This window comes from Bacillus rossius, chromosome 8 (assembly GCF_032445375.1).
Source record: "Bacillus rossius redtenbacheri isolate Brsri chromosome 8, Brsri_v3, whole genome shotgun sequence".
Classification (NCBI taxonomy): domain Eukaryota; kingdom Metazoa; phylum Arthropoda; class Insecta; order Phasmatodea; family Bacillidae; genus Bacillus; species Bacillus rossius.
Genome location: NC_086336.1, coordinates 39,202,437 through 39,225,827, shown reverse-complemented (window position 1 = coordinate 39,225,827; position 23,391 = coordinate 39,202,437). Strand labels below are relative to the sequence as shown.

At 39.7% G+C, this 23,391-nt stretch overlaps 1 protein-coding gene across 1 annotated transcript in view; it reads left to right on the top strand.

Moving 5' to 3' along the window:
• LOC134534767 (pleckstrin homology-like domain family B member 1) overlaps positions 1-23,391 on the top strand; it is a 237,166-nt gene that overhangs the window by 622 nt on the left and 213,153 nt on the right. The gene's annotated exons all lie outside the window — the stretch shown is intronic.

The following is a 23,391-nucleotide window of genomic DNA, read 5'->3' as shown; positions in this document are numbered from 1 at the left end:
ACCTGCTATAAACGCAGACTTATTCAATAATAATAAAAAAAATAGAAACTCAACAGGGCCTCCCTCTTGTGCCCATGCCTCTCTTTCGGCCTGACTATTAAGCATTTTATAAGATTTGCATTATATATGTTTTCTACTATTAATTTTCTTAATGGCTTTAACGTTTTATCGTTTTGGCAATACCAGAAAGTAATTTTTAAGTTAGTGTCAATTGCAGAGATTTTTTTTTTTTCGATCGGCACCTTGATAAACTTTTTAATATGCTTATTTTATTCAGTACGAAATCCGCAAGTACTCTCGGAAAAAACGTGAATATAAATATGCCCTGAAGAATTTCTCAATATAAAATTGTATCATAAAATTACATTAGACTAGCATTAAATTTTATGTGAGTAGCTATTGCCTAAGTTATTAAGTCTATTTACGCTATTTATTGAATAATAGAGTATGCAATGGCTCAAAGTGACGATTGATTGTATATTTTATTTCTAAAGGTAAAAAATTATATATATATATATATATATATATATATATATATATATATATATATATATATATATATATATATATATATATTGTACGCCCTGAACGAGCGTGAAAAGTATACTACACATTTCTAAAGTAATATTGTATAGGTAGGTATATATTTTATATTTTTTAATTTATGTAGTTATACCTATATCTCGATGTTTTTAAATTATATATTCTAATTTTTTTTATATTCATGCAAATTGCATTGCATGAACATTATTTTGTTGTAATTGTATGACTTGACATCTTCTGTATCCGGAGTCTGGACTCCATGTGGGATTTACTGAACAAAAATAAATAAATAAGATTTATGCTTTTAGATAGTTATTTTTATAGGTAAGAACTTGGATATATATTTTTAGATATGTTTAAAACCTTGACTGTAGTATATCTCGAAAGAGCGTTACACACGTAATTATTTTTTTTCAGACCATATTAAAATATTTCATTATTTAAGTTAGTATCCTATCGTATGATTTTAGATTTGCGCAACTGCTGTCAAAGTTGCAGTGTATTAATTGCATCTACGATGAATTATTAAAAAACCGTAGTACATTTTTTGATTGGGGTATCTTATATTGGTGTTTATAGGAACTCTAGTAACATTGATTTGTAATTTGAATAACCTTAATGCAGTTATTTTACAAAAAATGTTTACGGTATGTGCGATGTATGTTAAGAGTGTTGGCACCTAGCTACTCATTATTGAATATTTACAACAAAAAAAAACATTGTTCTATATGTAGATTTTGTAAGAAATGTCAATTCAATAAAACTAAAAAATAAATCCGTATTAAGACGTTTTATAAGAAAGTGACATAAGGGCCCTGCCTACCTGAGCACACATCACATACGGTTTTTCATAAAAAAAGAAAACGCGATTTGAAAACTGCGTGATATCCGATTGGTGTCTATGAAAAAAACACATGATAGTACACTGACGGCGGATAAGTAGTTCTGCTTCCGTGTTTCATTTTTAAAAGTGTATATTTAGAAAAGTGAACATTGCTAAAAACGCGTGTTTTTAAAACAATTTATAGGCATGAAACTCCCGGTACAGATTATTGAAATTATTCAAGGGACTTGCATTACACCTTTATCTTCATGTCTCCGCCATATGTTTTGGTTACTGCCCGAGTTATGTTTTTGTCCTAAGCGTGCCGGTTCAGAGCCTTGGGTTTAGAGGCGATAGGCATTGCGCTAGAATTACCACTTATCCCGCCTCACTAACACAAATACACCCCTGACTAGGTAAGCCCTCTGATAAAAATTCTAGCTGCGTGATTTAAGGCAAGAACTATTTTAATTTAGGAGCTGGCAAAAGCGTATATATCATAATCAAAAGTGAGGAATAAGTTATAAATTTACAATTAAATAATGAGTCAAACAAATGCTTGTCGGTATCTGAGCTTCCATTCCCGCGAAATGATGAATCATGCAAACAAAAGCCTGTTTATTCAAACACTTCAAACCATCAAACCCCAAAACAAAACACTCCTAATAATTATCTTGATAACACCTACTACACAGAGGTAGTAAATAGTATACAGTGAAATAAAAAATTAGTAGTCGTGTGAGACGCGTACGTAGCGCGTACGCAGAGGAGCGTACGCTGAATTTCATTTGTTGGGGAAAAAAAAAAGGGGGGGGGGTGTTAGAATCTTTTGACTGCTGTTTGCTTACAAATTCTTTCCTTTTGTTAACGATAATGCTAGATTTTAGTGGGGGTACCCCCCCCCCCCCCCCCCCCCCCACACACACACTTTTTCTCACAGCGTTCGTCCGTGCTGGTGTCCCACGCTGTTTATTTTATATATAATAGCACATTTAGCTTTAAAAATCCCATTTTTATTATTATGGCTACGTATCATAAATGAGAAGTAAGTGGATGGCATGATTGAATCATTACAGGTTACATGGCATAACTGATCAGAATTTTTCTGAGAAAAAATTATTTAAGTTTATTTTGGTGTCATCATTCTTGATTATATTTGTAGTATGACACTTCTATAAAATTTAATACATCTAAGTACTTCCGATACATAATAATAATTTCTTGAATTAGCCAGTATTATTGACTTTTCTACTTGGAAGTTTTAGTACTGCAATCCATAATGTTCTTCATTTAGTTAATTAGTCACAACTTAAAAATGGTGGTTTGATAGCTAATCATACGAAAATAATGCGATTGATATAAATTTTTAATTTCGTGAATATAATTTTGTGTGAAGTACTTATCCAAGTAGAATAATATATCACTAGGGGCATGCATATTTCGCGAAAAGATTTCGAGACCAGCTGAAAGTTAAAACACTGTAGCATCATCTGTGTTCGTGATTGGGTGAGTTTCTTTCAGGTCAATGTCGATTTTTACATCACCAATCAGAGTTATTAGGTGCGGAAGTGAATACGTCCTGAGTGGCCCAAACAAATAAGGCAACGACTTCTCTCACAGACTGCCTCCAATCACAAAGAAGGAACCGCTGGTGCGGGTATACCTTTTTGCAGTCTAATAAGCGTTCAGATCTATTCGCGAAAAATGCCTGCCCCTGTATATCACTTAATTATTAAATGAGGTTCTAGGTCACAAATAGCATTGATATACATTGGATATATATTTTTAATAATTTGAGGATAGCAGTCCACTATGCGGTGACATTTCTGAATGCTACTTCAATGATAGGTCCCATGATGATACAATGTCCTGTATAACTATCATTTCAGTAAAAAAAAAGTGTTGATTTATATCATTACAATACATTTTGCAATTTAACCTTCCTTTTGTGGTAGGTAGTCTACATTAACTTTTTCTCCCACGTTGCATTTCTCGCGGAAAAAAAAAAGTTCACTTCTGCAGTTTTTTGTTTTGTTTTTTTAAGTTATTCTGCGCCGGAGTCAGCAAGTTGCAAGGAGCAGGAAAGCAATGAAATAATAAATGAAATAATGAATGAACGTCTTATAGACATCGGGTGCATCGGGTGTGGGGTGGACGGAATGCTTGGTTGGGAAAACGGGAGTGAAAAAGTAAATATTAATCGACATGCAGTTCCCCGCCTGAGGCAGGGTCCGCATGGATGGAACAGGGCTGACGCTCCCAGGAGCCGGCTGTCCTGCCCGAGGGACAGACCTGTCGTTCCGGCGAGCCCGGAGAAGGTGGGATGAGATGAGATGGGGTGTGAAGCAGTGCTGGAGTGAATGTGTGGGGAAAACGGGAGTCCTCCGAGAAAACCCATAGGCCACGGCTTGGTGAGAGGTCGAGTTTTCTGACCGCTGACCACCATGACCTCGCAGGGCAGGGAAACGACTTCATTTTGGATGTCAGTAACTCAGGATGATAGGCGGAGTTACACAGCGTTAGGATTTAGCTCAAATACTGAAAGTGAAGCTTATGGTACTAGAATTGAATATTTATGTAAAATTATTTATATATTTTTTAATAATTTGATACAGTATTTATATACAAGTCATATAACAGGTATAATTTTCTTGTAGCTACGTTAATACCTAAGTAATTAATTTCTTCCTCATAATTTACCCCAGCTCAGAGTAAGTTAAAATTTGTTTATCTAGAAATTCAATATGGGGATAAATATTTCTGTAAGCTGCAACTAATAACAGGCAATATTCCTTGGTGCAGGAAGTATTTCAAGCATAATTCAGAAATATCACTGCATGGTGGACTGCTAGCAGTAGCGGATTTAGAAAAGGGGGAGGGGAGCACGGGTGCACGCGTCCCCTTCCCAGAAGAGTAAAATATGCACTGGATCCGCCCCTGACTGCTATCCTACTCAATTTTAAAAGTGGCTGTGACGTAAATTTCCAATATGGTGGACGTGATATCAGAATCAAAAATGGCGGAAGGTTCTGCCGTAACGAAAAGTGCAACGATCTTGTGTGGGGTACTCGATTTCAAGATGGAGGAATTCATTGTGGCGGACATGACATCATTTGAAATGGTCGTTGGGATCAAGATCAAATATCAAGGTCAAAGTTAATGTCAAGATCATACAAGATGGCCGCCGTGACGTCACAATCTAAGATGGCGGCCATTGCTACCAGACACCTCACTCTTGACTCCAGTAGGAGGAGGAACATTTACATACTACTTATATTATAGACCCAGCAGGGCACAACAAGCTTGAGGCATACATGTATTTACTTTTATTTTTTTTAACAAATTTACCCTATTAATTCATGCAAATATAAACAGTAAAATAGGTTTATAATCTTTCTTGTGAGATTATAATGATGGTTTTGTCGCGGAATTTCTTTTACAAATATTTGTTTCACCACACCCAAAAAAAAAAGTGACTGCGTTGCTGCCAAGTTCTTTAAAACTAACACTTCAAGATAAAACTAATCAAAGTTCACCGTGGAGGTTCACAATAAAGTTTTAACAAATATGACCAGTCTTACAGTGGCCCGTCTCTCTCTCTCTTCTTTATTAGTTATTCTTCTTCCACTCCCCCCTTCCTCCGCCATCGAGCGTCCCACTCCTGAGCGCTGCATTTTCGTTACACTCTTTATGAGTCATCGTCTCGAATTACCTACAGGCCGCAAATAAGTTTCACTTATATATATATGTATATATATATATATATATATATATATATATATATATATATATATATATAACTGTTAAACCTTTTGTTGTATTCAAGAGACGTCCTACTGCAAAGGCGCGGTAAATTATAATGACAACAAACCACTCTCGGCAGCGCAGCGTTGGTCGCACGGGGAAAGCCGCGTGGCAGATATATCCGCGGTTGATCTCAGCGCTCGCGGCGGCCGCGCTAGGTCGCATGCAGATGGCCGTGGCCCGCGTCACCGCGCGCCTGCGCATCGCGCGACGCGTGTCGAGGCGTGTCACGTGACCCCCCTCCCCCCCCCCCCCCTCCGAGACCTGCGCCGCTCCTGCCACCTGCTGCACTCAGGGTCTCCACAGTTAGTACTTTCGTACTAGATCTAGTACTTTTATAACTTTATTAGTGGTTTAGTACAGATCTAGTACATTTTTCTTTAATATAATGATATTATTGTAACTCCAATATGTTTTATTATTAAGCGTAATTATTTTTAAAAAAAACTATGGAATGTATGTGTGTGTGGTGTGATATTTAAGTTTGAGCATTGCAATGTCATAATAACTTCCTAAATTGTTAAAAACCATAACAAATTATAATTTAGTACTCTTTTTCTAATCTAGTACTTTTTTCTCGCCTAAGTTGGTACGAAATATTTTTTCCTTGTGGAGACCCTGGCTGCACTTCGTACCAGTCCTTCTGAACCAAGAGCTAGAGCGGCGATTCTTTCACTCCAGGCAGTGACGAAGCCAGGAGACGATGACACCACCCTTCCAGACTAAAAAAAAAATAAAGCGAATACAAAATTACAGCTCCCTAGATACATAAGATTACAGACGTATTATTGTGGAAGGATTATTGTAATCCTTATAGTGGGCTGCAATAATGTATTTCCTTCTCATTACAGTCCGACATGCCTCATACGCAGAATCGGCAGGAATTGTTTTTTCTAAGTAGCCTGTTGAAAATGACGGTTTACACAGGTGATACTGTAGTAAATTATTAAAACAAATAAAAGCCTCTGTTTGAAGTGTTCAATTTTCTTGTCTCAAGCAAAATCGTTTCTTAAATTTGTACGAGTAACCTTTGGAGTTTAAATGTCTAATAATCCCGGAGATTTTAGTGTGACAATCAATTTTATTTTAAAATTCAATTATAAAGAAAACTTAATCGTAAAATTTTATATAATAGTTATACTATACTGGCCCCGCGACTTCCAAAATCCTGGCCACGGCTTGGACACCAGGCACATCACATTGTCAAGCCTTTTGATCGATTATTTGGCAAGTTGCACGTGATTGGACAACCACTTCTTATCCTTTTTTATAACTGGCTCGTGGTCATCAAGGGCGTGACAAAAGCACTTTAGGCAGGCCATTCATTAGGGACCTGGAAAATTCGCCGGTTCGATGACCTTCAGGATAGTCTGTAAAGTCGTCTGTGTACTCGGTGTAATAACGCCAGTTCATTCGTCTCAGCTGGTTTACCTGTAATTCGATACTTCTTTGGCTGAGGTGTTACTGATTGGCCCAGAGTCGTCCAGATGAACGGTGAGCCAATAGCAAAAGCAGCTTAAAGGCATCTCGAAAAAAAAAAGTATTTCATATATGCAAAAATAACCATAGTCATGTGTTGTACAAAATTACAAGTTTCTTGTAGTATTACAAAATATTTATTGGCAACTGGTTTCTAAAGGAATCTTTTGTAGAAGCACGGAAAACCTTTTTTTCTGTGTAGGCAAGTTGAGTTTAGCCAGGAGTGAAACGAATCCGTGATAATGTTGTGGCTTTTAACAATAGGCCATAGCCATAGCCAATAACTAGGGACACCTGTATTTCGCGAATACATTTCGTGTCAAGGTATTTCACAAAATACTGTAGCTTTTCTCCTGTGGTTATTGGCTGAGGTTGGTGAGAGGTGTCGTCCCGCTCTTGACGGGGCCAATGAGAATGTGGTCACCGTACTGCTGCACCCTCACAATTTGCCACGACTCTTAGAAAAAGCTACAGTGTTTTGTGAAATACCTTGACATGAAATGAAATCGCGAAATACAGGTGTCCCTACCAAAAACCCTGGTCTGTGTAGTTGATTTATCTTCTGTGATGACGTTTTTTTTTTGTCAACGAGGCGTTAAGCCCAAAAAGGAGGGGGGAACTAATTGGATCAATATCCTTGTAATTTCCCATCGCGCGGGAGCAGTGAGCGGTCGCGCAGTGGTCGACGTGTCGCGGGAAGAAAGTTGAGTGCAAGCAACCGAGTGCAGTTGCTCGAAATGTTAAAGGTGCCCCGGAGGGACGGTTGTAAACTTCGCGGTTAAACATTTACTCGTTATATAAGAAGGAGCAAGCATTTTTAGCAAAAATAATAACAATAAACAGACCCCTCGTTAGACTGCACCAGCTGTTTCTTACTTGTAATTGGCGCCTTATTTGACCTGGCCATTCAGGACGTGTCTGTTTCCGCAATGAATCACTGTGATAGGTTTGCTCGACTCGACCAGTGCTTCGTGGAACTGACACTGTCATAATTGCCGTAGCGAGCCACCCGGTCCGCATGCCTGTCCGTGGTATCGAACCAGGGGGTCTCGCGAAGATTCTCAGGCCGCGGAATGCTGTCCATTACCTCTTGGTTTGTGGTTGGATGTTACGTTTTGAATGAATGTTTTTTTTGTCCCCGAGAGAGGGCGTGGCTACTTTGCCTTGCTGTTTGTGGATGATGGTTAGGGGCAGGCATTTTTCGCGAAAAGATCTGCACACCTATTAGACTGCAATAAGGTATACCCCCACCTGTGGTTTCTTCCTTGTGATTGGCGGCCGTCTGCGAGAGAAGACGTTGCCTTATTTGGCCGAGCCATTCAAGACGCGTTTGCTTCCGCACTGAATTACTGTGCTTGGTGTTGTTACAATCGATATGTATCTGGGAGAAACTCACCCAATCACGAAACACAGACGATGCTACAGTGTTTTAACTTTCAGCTAGTCTCAAAATCTTTTCGCGAAATCTGCATGGCCCTAATGATGGTTGAATGGTGGTGGCTGGTGATGATGGTGAGTTTGATGGTGTGGAGAACGCTTTGCTTTTTTGGTCCGCCAGTGCCCTCAGCACAGTGGACATGTACCTGAAAGAAGCTCGACCAATCATGAAACACAGACGATGATACGGTATTTCAACTGTCAGCTAGGGTCGAAATATTTTCGCGATAAATATATGCCTAGGAACTGGAACAATTGGCTGTTTAGATGATCTTCAGGATAGTCTACACATTCCTCTGTATACACGGGGAAAATAACGCCAGTACATTGCCTGCTGACTTGTGAGTCGTCTCAAATGGTTTGCATGTGCTTCGTTACTTCTTTAGTTGAGGGTTTCTCACTGGCCCAGAGTCGTCCAGAAGAACAGTGAGCCAATAGCCAAATCAGCGTAAAGTTAGCTATATGCATTTGTACTTTAGACTATCACGAGAGAAATGATTTCACGAATTTTTTTCGGTCTCTCTTTACATGCCCCTACGAGTAAGTTTTCCTCTCTATTTTGTGCTTGCTCTAGGGTTGCTGAACCCTTGCTTTATTATTATTTTTTAGCGTATAGTAAATTAATAATTCCCTTCAGCCCCATCATCCCTTCTCTGCTAGAAATGACAGCAATTGTACGGACTTTTCAACGAAGAATGCCACCTCAGGTAAAAGAAGCGCGTTCCTCGTAGTTTCAAACGAGTACGACTTCGTATTCGGCATACTCCGACTACCGAATTACGTGTTCCGTTGTAAGCAGGGTAAACAAGCACAATGAAGGAAGTGTTTTTGCTGTTTTTGCCTTGGAGAGTTTTTTGGTTGTTTATGCTTAGTTATGATTCTAGTGAGCTTTTGTTCAGAGTAAGTAGTAACCTCAATTCTTGTAAAATTAAGACACTATTCATAAATTTACGAATATGCCTGGTTTTTTGTAACCACTGTTTCGACTTTTTGATGTGTAACATCTTAGCTCGCTGTATACGGCATTTGGTAGGAGTAATTACGTGAATGGAACGGAAGTCGCAAGGAACGGAAATGTGTAACCACTGTGCTGCCATCTGTGGCGGATGGCACGAACCAAAGCTCACAAAGCCAAAGGAAATCATATTATTAACAGTTTAATGACATTTAACAATATGGACAGTATTTTAGTAAAATTACTTGTCGAAAATCAGGTTCAAAGCCGGGGTGTAGTATTTTTTTTCAAGGGTTTCGCTGTTATCGGAGCCATTTCATTATATAGTTTCAATTTTCGCTCTGCGAGTAGAATGATTCGATAGTCGACGTAGCTGCTCCGATAAAGAATTCTAGCGGCGGGTGCGCAAACTACGTGTGTTTCGTGTCGAGAAATGTAGTTCAAAATACAATTTGCGTGTATATCACGCTCGGCATTATTTTAAAGAATTCTAGGTTAAATTTTGTGTCCGAGTTTCATATTATAAGTGTATTTGCAACATGAGACCACATGAATTAGCTCGTGACCGATGTTAGATGTTACGCGTCTCAAGCGAGTACTAAAGAATCTCTTACATTTCTTTTAACAGTACACAGGCAAGTCACTGGACTTGCGTGCGGTCTTCCCTTCGTGCTGCGTGCAACCTAAAACTCTTAAGCCGCGATCCTATAATTTTGTCCCAAGTACCTATACAATTTTGCTATTCTGTAATATGGGTTATTATTGATAAAACCTAACTAAAAATATCATTTTTAGATGTGTAAATACTTACAGAATATTCTTTATCAAGTATTAATACAACATCACTAATGAAGCTGCGCGTACTTAGTGTTTATTAAATGCTATTCAATGCAGTACGCAGCTGAATATTCAGAAATATTGCAATAATGAACTTGCCTTATTTTAGTTTTTAATAAAATATATATAGTATTTTTTTTTAGCGCATGATGGTGCAACATTTTACTACACAATTTTTTATTATAGAAAACATTTTGGAATTTGGACTATTTAAAACGTAGAATAAACACTTCACATATTAAAAATAACACACTTCAGTTTAAAAAAAAGTTTTCGGTTCACAAAAATGTATTTTTTATAACAATTTTTTTTCTTTGTAAGTTGTAGGTGTATGTCAGAACCGTGGCAGCAGTGATCCTTAATCCCTTTTTATGCGTTGAGAACACTTTAAACATCAGTTCCTGACTTACGGTAGCCTTCGCGAGAGTAGTGTGTGTAGTGGATAGGGGTAAGTTATGAAAGTATGAAGTTATGAAAAAATCATGCGAGATCTCGGTGACCTGAAATCACAATTCATAAAGGCAGTATGCTCGTTGAGGATAATAGTGTGACATTCCAAACCCCTTGTTGTTACGTAAATCTTTTGAATACAGAGCCTCCCAAATTAAATTCTTGTATTCACCATTTAATAAGGGGTGTTTGCAAGTATATATCTGAATATTTGCAAAATTTGCTACAGTATTAGTTAGCATTTGTTAAATAGGTTTTTTTTTGTCTGAACGTCGCGTTGAAAAAATGGTAATCACAAGACACGACGTTGTTGAGGAAGGAGCCAGCCAGTGGTTTCAGGAAGACATGGCAAACGGAAATGAGGATGCCTGAAACAAGGTCTTATGGACTGCGAATGCTGGTTCTTGCCATTGCGTCACTTCACTCCATTGGGATATTTTGTAAGTCAAGTAAAAAAAAAATCTTTAACTCGCTTAAGTGCCGAGCTGAACTTTTTTTTTGTGTTACGAGTCCTTTAAACTTAATACTACTATTTAAGTACGCAATTTTTTTCCTATGTATACATACACATACACTAATAGCGCGGAGCAGTTATGCTGCATAGTTAAAACCTCATTACTGGTAATAGTATCATGCGATTTCACACAACTTATGTGTTACGTAATACCTAAGTAATGCGTACAAGGACGACACATACAATGGGAAGGTGTAAACAGACGTGATTCCGCACTATCGCTGTAAGCGCTACAGTAGACACTTAGTGTACGCACATGTCATACTCCCCATGTTCCCTGCTGTCGCAGATCAACCACTTTATTGGCATCAAAAGAGGCGAATATTCGGACTGCGGAACACAGTGCAATATGTCCCTTGTGTGTTTGTGAGTGTTTCCCCATTTAAAAAAATTACCGTAAAATTTTAACAGAAATGAGTTTTCTTTTAAAAAAAAGAACAATCGCACGTGATCAAAGCATATACACTCATGGATAAAACCAAAATTATGAAACAACGATGACTCACTGAGAGCAGACTTTAAAAATGTTCTAACCTCCGGCCGCTGGAGATCTTCACTTCGACTTTCTGTTTGCATGTTCGTGCCATGTTTATGGTAAATACACTGACAATGGCATGTGCGTGCAAAAGCAAACTGCACGAGAAAAGCTAACAAGCAGGATGGCTGAGAGCAGACACGGACATCAACATGCCAGCTGCTATAGGTCTTGTAACACAGCTCCACTACAAGAACTACAGCTTATGTAGCTCTTGGAGTCGCTGCACTCGGTAAACGTCATTTTATTCATTTAATTTAATCTTAACACCTTACTCCGGATATCACGAATAAAACATTAATAAAGTAAGCTATTCAAAGACTAACATTTTTAATACTTTTTTTTTCCAAGCATCATTGTTGGCTTGGGAGGATGGGGGATATACTGGCACTAGTGTCACCCCTTCCCTTCCCTTCCCTTCCTTCCCCTTATAGGTTGCATAGACGTGATGAATGTGATGGCCTTCAAAGAAATTAAACACTTAACATTCTTTATGACGGGATTCGAAACCAGCCATCTCGCTCCGTTATTCAGTTTTAGTAACGAACGTATCTCAGAAAGTTACTCATACTTAAGCTTAATCGGCAAAAATAAAAGGTGGCATTTTGTGTGGAGATTAAGAATATTCGAAAGCTGTCAACTAACAGTGCTGTAAATACATAGGTGTAAATATAGCTAAATAAATTCCTGTTTTCCTTCATTTAATGAGTTTTGCATAAGACTCTGAATGATACTTTTTTCTTGTCACTACAAACCTTCGACCTAAAATAAAAAAAAAAATTAAAAAAACTTATTTGGGCAGCTTAATGCAGCTTCAGAGTATCATTTGAAACTTTATTTTTTTTGTTTTATTCAAATTTATTTCTCCTAAAATGGAACCTTCTTTTCCCTTCAGTTTCAGCGAATGATAGAGACCGTTCCATAAACTGAATATAGGATTCAGACAGATTCTTGTCTTCTGTGCATCACACTACCATTGGCTTACGATTATCCATCAGAACTACTATCAAAATAAGATGTTGAAAACATTGACACCTGCGTTTATTTACAAATGATTCTTCGACAACTCGTTAAAATCGTTTATTGAAAAGTAGTTATTTGACATGGAACATAATAAAATGCATTAGTAATTTAAAAATAAACTTTTTTTCCCGTTGAAACTTTGACAATGAGTTACGAAATTGTATAACGTCAACGACGCACCAACTGCAATCCGCCATGACACATGATTTTGACAATTGCTGTTGGCATGTGAGCAGGGTCATGTTTTTTTCGCGAAAAGATTTTGAGACTAGCCGAAAGTTAAGACACTGTAGCATCGTCCGTGTTTCGTGAATGGTCGAGTTTCTTTCAGGTACATGCCTGTCAGCTCACCAATCACAATAATTCATTACGGAAGAAAACGGCGTCCCGAATGTCCCGGCCAAATAAGGCATTGGCTTCTCTTGCAGACGGCCGCCAATTACAAGAAAGAAACCGCTTACGCGGGCATACTTTGTTGCAGTCTAATGGGCTTTCGGAAGTTTTCGCAAAGCATACCTGTCCTAACATTCGATTCGTTCCATGTTGGACGCTAAAAACTGTTGTACTTGCGGGGCTTATGCGCGCGGTCTGTATTAATACTTAGTGCACGTTACCGACCGGTTTGCGTTCGGGTTGACTGCTCCAGCCGCTGTAGACATGCAAAATTCGTGGATTCATTTCGCGATAGGCTAGCATCAAAACAACTATACCTTCGTACCGCTTCTGCGATTGGCCCACATTTTATCCGGGGAACTGTGAGCCAATGGGAAACACTAAACCAAGAAAGTGCCGAATTACGGACAGCCTAGTTGAGACGTCTCACGCGTCAGTAGCCAATGAACAGGTGTCATTTCCGCGAGTATTTAAAGGACTGTGGAGTCTATCTTAGAGGTCAATGAATCCGCAAATTTTGCAGGGTATGGGGTAGGAATTCTAATTGCCGAGACTTGATACCTATAGTTTTTGAAGTAGCTTTGGGCCCACCTGCCAGATAGAATATCTCATAATATAATACTAACACAACTACATTGATTGTGAGAAGTAATGCATCAGTAGGGGCACGCATATTTCGCATAAAGACTCCGATAGACTAACTGAAAGTTAAAACACTGGAACATCGCCTGTGTTACGTGATTGGATGAGTTTCGTTCAGGTGCGTGTCGAGTGTTACTAACACCAATCACAGTAATTCAGGGCGGAAGCAAACGCGTCCTGAGTGGCTGGTGTCAGACAAGGCAACGAATTCTCTCGCAGACGGCACAAAGAAGAAACATCTGGTGTGGGTATACCTTGTTGCAGTCTAATAGGCGTTCAGATATATTTTGCGTAAAACGTCCACCCCCCATGGATCAGCTATTATCAGGCAAACAAACCAGTGAAAATTAATTCATTTTAATTTTGTTAGTCACATATTCTGTGGTATGACATACCAGAAATATGGCATCTCCCACTTATTTATATAGAAAATTACTTTTAATTACAAAACAGTACCAAGTGTTTTATTTTTCTCGCGCAGTTTAAATCTCTTCTACTGAGCAATTAGTCGCCAAGTAGTTAAATTATCATTATAAAGCTAACTACCGCCCGAGTTTTTATTTTATTTTTAGGCTGGTAGTTATGGGCCCACCCAACAGATAGCGTTACACGTCGCGCAAACGTGGTCTCGGTGTCCACTGTAAGAGTCGCTCCTTGTACTGTGGCTGGACGGGACGGAACTGCTGTGGGCGGGTGCGCCTCAAGGCGTGGCTATCGCGGGAGCGGCACGGGCTGTCGGCCGAGGACTCCCCCTCCCTACCTCCCTCCTCCAACACGCTGCAACCCGCGTGGGGGCGGCGGCCGCGTATGCGGTCCAGATGCCGAGGAAGTACCGCCCTGCACGCGATGCGCGCGCACTGGGACGAATACCCAACAGCCTGCAGGCTACCCACGAACAATATTGATCGTTTTAAAAAGGGCTTTGCTCCTAAATCAGCAGGTAAAACAAACTCCTCGGCATTAGAAATTCTTGTTGGATTTCTAGTGACACCGTACGTAAGACCTACAAACCCGTGTGATAAAGGCGTATCTAGCTCAAAAAATTGGGGGGAGGGGTATATATAGCTGAATTCTACTTCTTTCATGGATAAATGTTTTTTTTAACTTCTCTTTATACGTGTTTAGCGGGTTTATTTACTTTTTACTTTTAAAAGTGTTCTGTTCCGAGGGGGAGGGGGAAGCGAGCTGCTACTATTTGAAAAACACTTGACTTGTGATGTTTACAAAATTCGTGTGTGTGTTTCTATATACATGGACACTATTTTATTTTCCCCTTCTGAAAAAAAAAAAGAAGTAAACGTTTGTAGCAAAACTTTTTTAAAAATGAGTAATTCAATTAGCTTTGTTCTTGTTCTTGGCGGTACCATAGCCTACAAAACGGGGGTTGAATACTCGATGTATCCGATATAGCTTGGGGTAGGCATTTTTCGCGAAACAATCTGATCGCTCGCTAGACTGCAATACGGCGTGTCTGCACCAGCTGTTTCCTTCCTTGTAATTGGCGGCCGTCTGCTGGAGAAGCTATTGCATCTCTTCCTTCAGCCGAGCCACTCAGGACGTGTGGGCTTCCGCACCGGATCTCTGTGAGTGGTGTGGCTGACAGCAGACGCGAACCTGAAAGAAACTCGACCAATCACGAAACAGCCCTGTGTTATTTAATATCAAATCTTGATTTTAGCTTTGAATATATATACTGTATAGAAGTCGCGAGTGGATAGGATTTACTCTACGTTTTTCAAAAGCGTATGATGAGCAGCTTGGGAACTTCACCGCTGCAGTGCGCTGCCGTAACGCCCTGTATCGTCTTAGTTGTTATTTACACGTTAGAGCGCAGCTCTGTCGCCCGCTGTCATTCCCGCACCCCCCACCCATCATTCACTGCAGCTCAAGTTCGTTCAACGGGAGGGGGAAGGGGTGTTTGAAGAGTTCGACACTTGTCCGGCAGGGACCACCACAAGTCGATGCCCTAGAGATGGTGGCGATTGCGGCGGTGAATTAACCAACTACCTCAAAACCGTATTAGAAATTTTAACCTGGGCTGGCGACTTCTATACAGTATATATATTCAAAGATTTTAGTGCAGACTGAACATCCAAAAAGCTTTTTATCAGTAAATCGTGTTTCAACTCTCATCTATCTCTCCAAATATTTTCGGGAATAATGCGCGTCTGTGCTAGACCGCGCCACGCGGAACCATGAGCAAGAAACACACACACACACACACACGACATTGAGCAAGCAGTTGATTACGCTGGCAGTAGACAGGGAGATCTCAGGGAATTGAGTAGGTGTTTTCAAAACCTGGAAATAAAGGAGAATATAGAAAAAACGTTGGTTACGAAAATTGGATTAGTAATTTTTTTTATACAAGTACGTTCCTTTAAAGTCTTATAAACCGGTCTGTTGTTTTTAATTACATAACATCTGTTTTCAGCATTAATTATATGTAAGAGAAACAAGTAATTAATAACTGTGTAATAAAATAATGAGTTAAAGCACGATCGATATTGAATCGCATGGTGACATTCAAAAAAACATTTTTTTTATTCAAAGTTTGATCATATATGGAGGTTTCATAGTCTGGCAACTTTGTCCGTATTGGATCAATGGAATTGATAACAGTGTAAACTGTGTATTGTGAAGGAAGCTATGAAATGTTACGTTGTTTTGCAAGATCAATAAATTGATGACACAGGGAAAATGTATGGTTGGAAAAGGGGGGAAAAAAAAAACTGCAAGGAAATCGCATAGACTAAGTTGTGGGAACCCTGATACACAAGTTTGGCTATTGCTTCCTTGTAAACATATTGCGGAATATCGATGTGCTCATTTTTCATACCACAAGATGATAAGTAAAAATAGTTAAAAAAAACAGCAACTAAAAAACTTTTATCGTCGAATGAAATAAAGAATTATAAAATAAAATTTAAAATAAAGTTTTTTTGTCCAACAGCCAAATAATGCACCACAACTCTGCGCAGAAAATAATAACCTGTCTTCATCTTCATTGCTCTATGATCCTGCTGGTCGCTCGCTCGCCTTCCCGCGCGCTGCTCTGGGAAACTTTCTTCCGTCTCAGGCCGTCAGAGGCACGTGAACTCGGCGAGGTGCACACACACCTCCCCTCCCCTCCCCTTCTGCAGTTTCGCCTGCAGCGATCGTCAGCTTTCGACGAATATGTCTTATGACGTCATGACCGCCATTTTGATTCCATTTATTGCTGCTAGGTGGCGCTTAAATACATAATAGAAATGACTGCAAAGTTGGCGGTATTCCGCTGCTTCCATCCGTCTGGGTAATGTAGGGTGCCCAAAAAGTCATAACTGTGACTAAAAATTCTATTTATCATTAGTTCCCATTGATTATCACGAATTTTATTCCACACATAAGAAGGGTAAATGATCTCCCATCCTTGGTTTCTAAGTCTGAAAAATCAAAGGAAACTAATGATGTAATGTAATAAAAAAAAGTTGTTCAAAGTGACTTTAGGCCGATAATGTATAAACCTTTTAGTGCTGTGTTGGTTTCCTTGTCCTTGAGAGCGTGTCGAACTACCATATAACTAGAGACCGGAAAAATTCGTGAATTCTTTCGTGATAGATAGGGGCAGGCATTTTTCGTGAAAAGATCGGAACGTTTAATAGACTGCAACCCGAACATGTGGTTTTTTACTTGTGATTGGCGTCCGTATGCGAGAGAAGTCGCAGCCTTAATTGACCGAGCCACTCAGGACGCGTTTGCTTTCGCACTGAATTTCTGTGATTGGTGTTGTTACAATCGATATGTACCTGGGAGAAACTCACCCAATCACGAAACACAGACGATGCTACAGTGTTTTAACTTTCAGCTAGTCGCGAAATCTCAATGCCCCTAGAGATAGATTAAAATACAAGTATCTACAACTTCGTGCTGCTTCTGCTATTGTCTCATGGTTCATTTGGAGGATCTGGGTCATTGAGAAACACTCGACAGAAGAACGGTTGGACCACAGGCTACCCAGTTGAGACGTCTCACAAGTCCAGCCAATGAGCAGGTGACGTTTGCACGAGCGTGCGCGGTCGTGTCTCGTTTACTGCGAGCACACTCGAGCCGGAGTGCCTCCCCGAGAGAAATACGCGCAAACAAGTTCTCTTAAGTGGCGAGATGGCAAAGATGGCAGCTCAGGGGTAAATACAGTTCATAATTGTGGAGGCGGAGGGATAATGACAGTAGGGTGTTGGGTAATATGTAATGCTATTCCCAAGCATTTCTGACGTCTTGAAAATACATCATCAAAGCTAAGGTGTAGAATATTTGTTGTATCTATACTTTTTCTTAAGCTCTTTGGGTCTAATGGGGGTAACGGTCCGTCTCTGTATCAGTTTGCGAGGAGACATTATTGAGGATGTAAATATTGAGTTGATTTACCTACCGAACAGCCAGGAGGTATTAGGTGCTTTAAGCCTTTCTGAAGTAAATAACATAGCAGTTGATAGTCCTTTATAAACTCCATATAGTTTTTTTCTCACTCTTTCTGTCGAATTCTTAAAATTTTGTTGTGATTAATTTTTGATTTTTTTGTGCACTATTAAAATTGATGACAAAAAAATCGGACACATCTCAGTCCAGTGCGGTGTTTTAAGTGGAGAAGGGATTTTTTTTTGTGTGTTTTGGAGCACAGGCTATATAATGAGGATTAAGAACTGTTCTAGCCCATTGTTTTTTTATAGCATGATGCTGATGTGCTCTCGTTATATTATACAAATGTTCAGTTGCCGAAACTGGTATCCTGAGTATTTCAAATTTGTAAGCACTTAATCCTATTAAATTAATCAACGCAACTTACAGACAGGGCTGTCTATAGAGAGTTTTCAAGGGGGATGGGAAAGGATTTGGGGGGGGGGGGGGGAGGGGGGTGTTTGCGAAAAATTCCAGGGGCCTGGTTGAGTTAAGAGATTTTTTTTAAAGCATGAGTTTATCCTGAGAACAGGAAGAAAATACAAGTATATGCTAATATAATGTATTGGAAAACTTACAAGTTAATTCAATACGTACTGGTCACAGTTATAGTTATAACCACTGAAACGATTACAGTCTTAAATTATTTTTTATTTTATTTTGTGGAGTTGGCAAAGTATACATTAAGTAATTGGGAGGAGCCCCGACATAATTGTTTTGCTCCTATTCTCTACTAACAGATGGCAAGTATGTCGTGACTGACCCCGATGCCTTGTATTCTCAACATTTATTTTATAAAAACCGTATATAGACCATAACTTTGAGGAAACTTGCATTTTCGAAAAAAATATATGGGCATAGGGTACGGAAATTTCGCTGATTGATTTGGTTGCATGTTAGAATGCAAACCTTCACATGCTTGCAGTGTGTTCTTGATTGGACCACAGTTATTTGAACACGCCCTTCTACGACCCTGAGCCAACGATGTCCAGCTAGGACGGAAGCAAGCGAATGACAGTGCCGAGAGAGAGAGAGAGAGAGAGAGAGAGAGAGAGGAGAGAGAGAGAGAGAAATGCTCTCGCTAAGAAATAAGTAGGGACAGGCATTTTTCGCGAAAATATCTGAACGCTTAATAGACTGCAACACGGTATACCCGAACCTGTGGTTTATTCCTTGTGATTGGCGTCCGTATGCGAGAGAAGTCGTTGCCTTATTTGACCGAGCCATTCAGGACGCGTTTGCTTTCGCACCGAATTACTGTGATTGGTGTTGTTGCAATCGATATGTATCTGAGAGAAACTCACCCAATCACGAAACACAGACGATGCTACAATGTTTTAACTTTCAGCTAGTCTCGAAATCGTTTTGCTAAATCTGCATGCCCCTAGAAATAAGCCACTGGAAAAGCAAACATGGGTTCAGCACACGTAGGACTTTGAATTCCACCCTGACGTCTGTGGAATCTGCGAAATTTCCGAGTCTCTGTATTCAGGAACAGCAGGAAAACCATCGTTACGGTCAATCGTGAGACATGCGCCGCTGCTTGTAGACATGTGCAGTAGAAGATTGCTTGCTCGAGACTTGTGGGTTTTTGGCCGCGTTAAAAGTAAAGAGCTCGCGAACCCACAGGCCGAAAAACATTGGAAAATGGTCGCTAAAGCCTATTATCATTAATTATTAGGGGCATGCGGATTTCGCGAAAAGATTTAGAGACTAGCTGAAAGTTAAAACACTGTAGCATCGTCTGTGTTTCGTGATTGGGTGAGTTTCTCCCAGATACATATCGAGTGTAACAACGCCAATCACAGTAATTCAGTGCGAAAGGAAACGCGTCCTGAATGGCTCGGTCAAATAAGGCAACGACTTCTCTCGCGCACGGACGCCAATCACAAGGAATAAACCACAGGTCCGGGTGTACATTGTTGCAGTCTATTAAGCGTTCAGATATCATTCGCGAAAAATGCCTGCCCCTACTTATTATTATTGCTTGTTTGTAACATAGTGTCAGTATAATCTAGCCGGGTCTGTTTTACGTCACAGGCTTGCATGTTCACGTCACAGCGACGGGACAGGTGTAGTTTCGTTGCCGAACCAACGCGACTGCTAGGTCCGCATGAGCTCGCACAGCACAAGAGGCCGCTATCTTGACAAGTGTGATAGCGGAACGAATTTTTTTTTTAATGCCTTCCAAGCGATAGCGAGCTCAGCGAGTAGGTACCTAAACAAGCGAGCGGTGATGTGCAACCTCTTTTTTTATTTACGGCACTAAAAGGCTCTTTGACATGACAGCGAGGTCGTATATACACGTGCAGATTTGGTAAGAAATCGGCCATGGGCTATAGGTGTGTGTATTTTTCGCTAAAAGATTTCGACACCAGCTGTGTGTTGAAACACTAGCATATTCTGGATCCTCTGTGCGGAAGCAAACGCGTCCTGAACGGCCTAGTCAAATAAGGCAATGGCGTCTCTTGCAGACTGCCACCAACGACATAAGGAAGAGAATGCTGATGTAGGCATACCTTATTGCAGTCTAGTGAGCGTTCGGAATGTTTCGCGAAAAATGCCTGTCCTTAGTTATGGCCCTTAGTTATTGCCTGGAGCAAGGCTGTAGGTATATAAGGGGTAGTAAAAAAGGGTATAAACCCCCCTCCCCAATTGTCCCCTTATACAGAGTAGTCCCAATTTTCCAAAATGATTGGGACCAAACCCTTTTCAGATGAACGAATTTTTCGGATTAAGCGAAATCATTCTTAAAATAAACTTAAATTACATAATAACTTGTGATTACATGAATATTTATTATTAAGTGTGATTACACAGTTTATTTTGTAATGTCTGATTAAACGTAAGCAAATCTTGTGACTAAATGTACTGCCTACAGTAGTTAAGTTATTCTCACGATAAGCCACAGTGCTCGACAGTTGGAAGTTTCAGAAATAAACTTTATACGTGTTTTTACTATCACTGTGGTTTTATTCTAATTTTAGTTATTTTTGACTTTCGGTTTCGTACAAAGCGGACTTTCTGACTGCCGAAGTTCGGATTATCGGGGACTTCACGTATGTATGTATGTATGTGTATATAAATATAATTTCGTTTCAAATTTTTTCTTACGAACTCAAGAGTGACAGTTATAACTGTTAAAGTGCATCGCCTCAACAGTTTCCACAGTTACTTTCCTATTTCCTCATTCGACGAGACGTAAAAATAGATTTCAGAAAAATTCTTTAATGGGGATCACACACTGTCATCTTGACTTAAAAAAAAAAAACTTTACCTCAGCTTTTAGTGCAGATTTATTATTTAAAAATTTTGGCTTAAAAAATCACAGGTCTTAACTTTGGATCCTTGTCGTAGAAAACATTTGCGGACTAGTGTATATGTTATGTCACATGCGACCGCCCGCGTGAAATAGTAAATTATTTCTAGAGATCCGGATATTTCACGAATTTATTTTGTTGCAAGGTAGACTGCTAACGTGCATACCTTTGCACTGCTTTGGTGATTGGCCCGTTTTTATTTCATCACTCCCCTCTTCAACTATGGGCCAGTCAACTGACAGTTGGCAGTCGACTCAAGTCAAAAGATAGAGAGGTTACGCGATAAATAATCCGCTAATATTTGATTAAATATAGCTAATTTATGCATATTACTGTGATTTTTAGCCTGGCACCAAAAGAATCCGCGCAATTTCCGGGCGTCTAGTAACTTCCTATCGGCGGTTGCAGACTGGATAGTGTTCATTATTACCGCAGTTTGTAAACCGCAAATAAGATATTAAATGATTTATTCGTGCATTTCCGTGGCAAACATTGGGATAAATAATTTTAATTCAAACTCATGACAAAATATATACAAATTAAGGATGACTTGTCACCATTACCCTTAAGAAATCATGTTTATGCCTGATGACGGGAGAAGATGTCAGCTCCCGAAACTGTTTTGTCGTAGGAAGCCTATACTGTGTTCGTTTGTGCTGTCATCGTTGTTTTTTTTCCGGAGTATACATATTTTTAGTTTAATCACTGGGTACTTTTGTTAAGCGTTGTGTTTTCGTTGGTTAAAATTTTCAGTAAAATATTATCTTTGGGTTGGTCTGCTTTTCTGCACGTTGTCCAAGGTTGTTGTTTGTCTATATTTACTGTTCTTGTGGCAACTGTCTCGTCGTCGTCAGCCTAATGTGTTAGCCTGTGCTGTAAGTTATTTTTTTTTCTGACTAAATACCTTCTACACAATTCTCTGTGCTGTCTAGGCATTTAACATTTGACATCAGCTGATAATTTTCTTGTTCTCGGCGTGCACGGATTCACCTTTGTCGTCCAGTCTTGAGATTGAGGTTTTTCTATGATATCCAGTGTGAATCAGCAATAAAATTGTTTTAAATCACAGAACTTTTGTGCGGCGCGAACGGTGGCAAGGAAGAAACTGGATGGGCATGCCTTGCTGCAGTCCAATGAATGTTAATTTTTTTTTCTCTCCGGATTCAAATAACCGCCCATATTATATTGTCATATATCGGTATTCTAGCAATATAAACCAATGCGTCATGCAGGCTACGAATCGTAAAATAATAAATGGATTGCTAGGGCCATATATTTTTTCGCGAAAATATTTTCTGACCAGTTGTGTTACAATTTTGTACCATTGTCTGTGTATCGTGGTTGGCTGGATTTATTACAGGTACATGTCTACTGTCTCCACGCCAATCATAGCCATCCATTGTGGAAGCAAACGCGTCCTGAATGGCCTGGCCAAATAGGGCAATTGCTTCTATTGCTAGAGACCGGAAAAATTCGCGGGTTCATTTCGCGATAGGCTAAAATACAAATAGTTATACCTCAGTGCTGCCTCTGCTATTGGCTCACAACTCACCTGGGTGACTCTGGGCCATTAAGAAACACCCGACCAAAGGTTTATCGAATCACAGGCTGCTACGTTGGGACGTCTCACAATACAGCAGCCAATGAGTGGGTGACATTTGACCGAGTGTACGTAGAACTGTGGAGTTCATTTAGAGGTCATTGAACCCGCGAATTTTTCCGGTCCCTATCTATTGCAGATGGCTGTCAATTACTAGGGAAAAATCACTAGGGCTGGCATACCTTATTGCAGTCTAGTATGCGGTCAGACGTTTTCGCGAAAAAATATATGTCACTGTGGATAGCATGCATGAAATAATAGTGGCAGTTTGTTGTGGTTTACTCATTTTTATTTATGTCCTAACTAGCCCTATATGCTGCTACATGCAGGTCTATTAGGCTCCGCGACATTTGCGTCATATCTGCCCCGTGATGCCTCGCGAACTCTTTACACAACAGCCTGGCGTGGTAATCAGAGTTAAATATTTACCGTGCACAATCTCATTCTACCTTTCTTCACGACGATAGTCTACTGTTTGCGTCAGGATACGTGGTGGTTTTCCGAACAGCTTCTATTAGAGGACGAGTTCAGCAGATTCTCTATAGTTGCAAAGTTTCCTAACGCATAATTTAGTTATTGTAAACAAGGTTTACGTATAT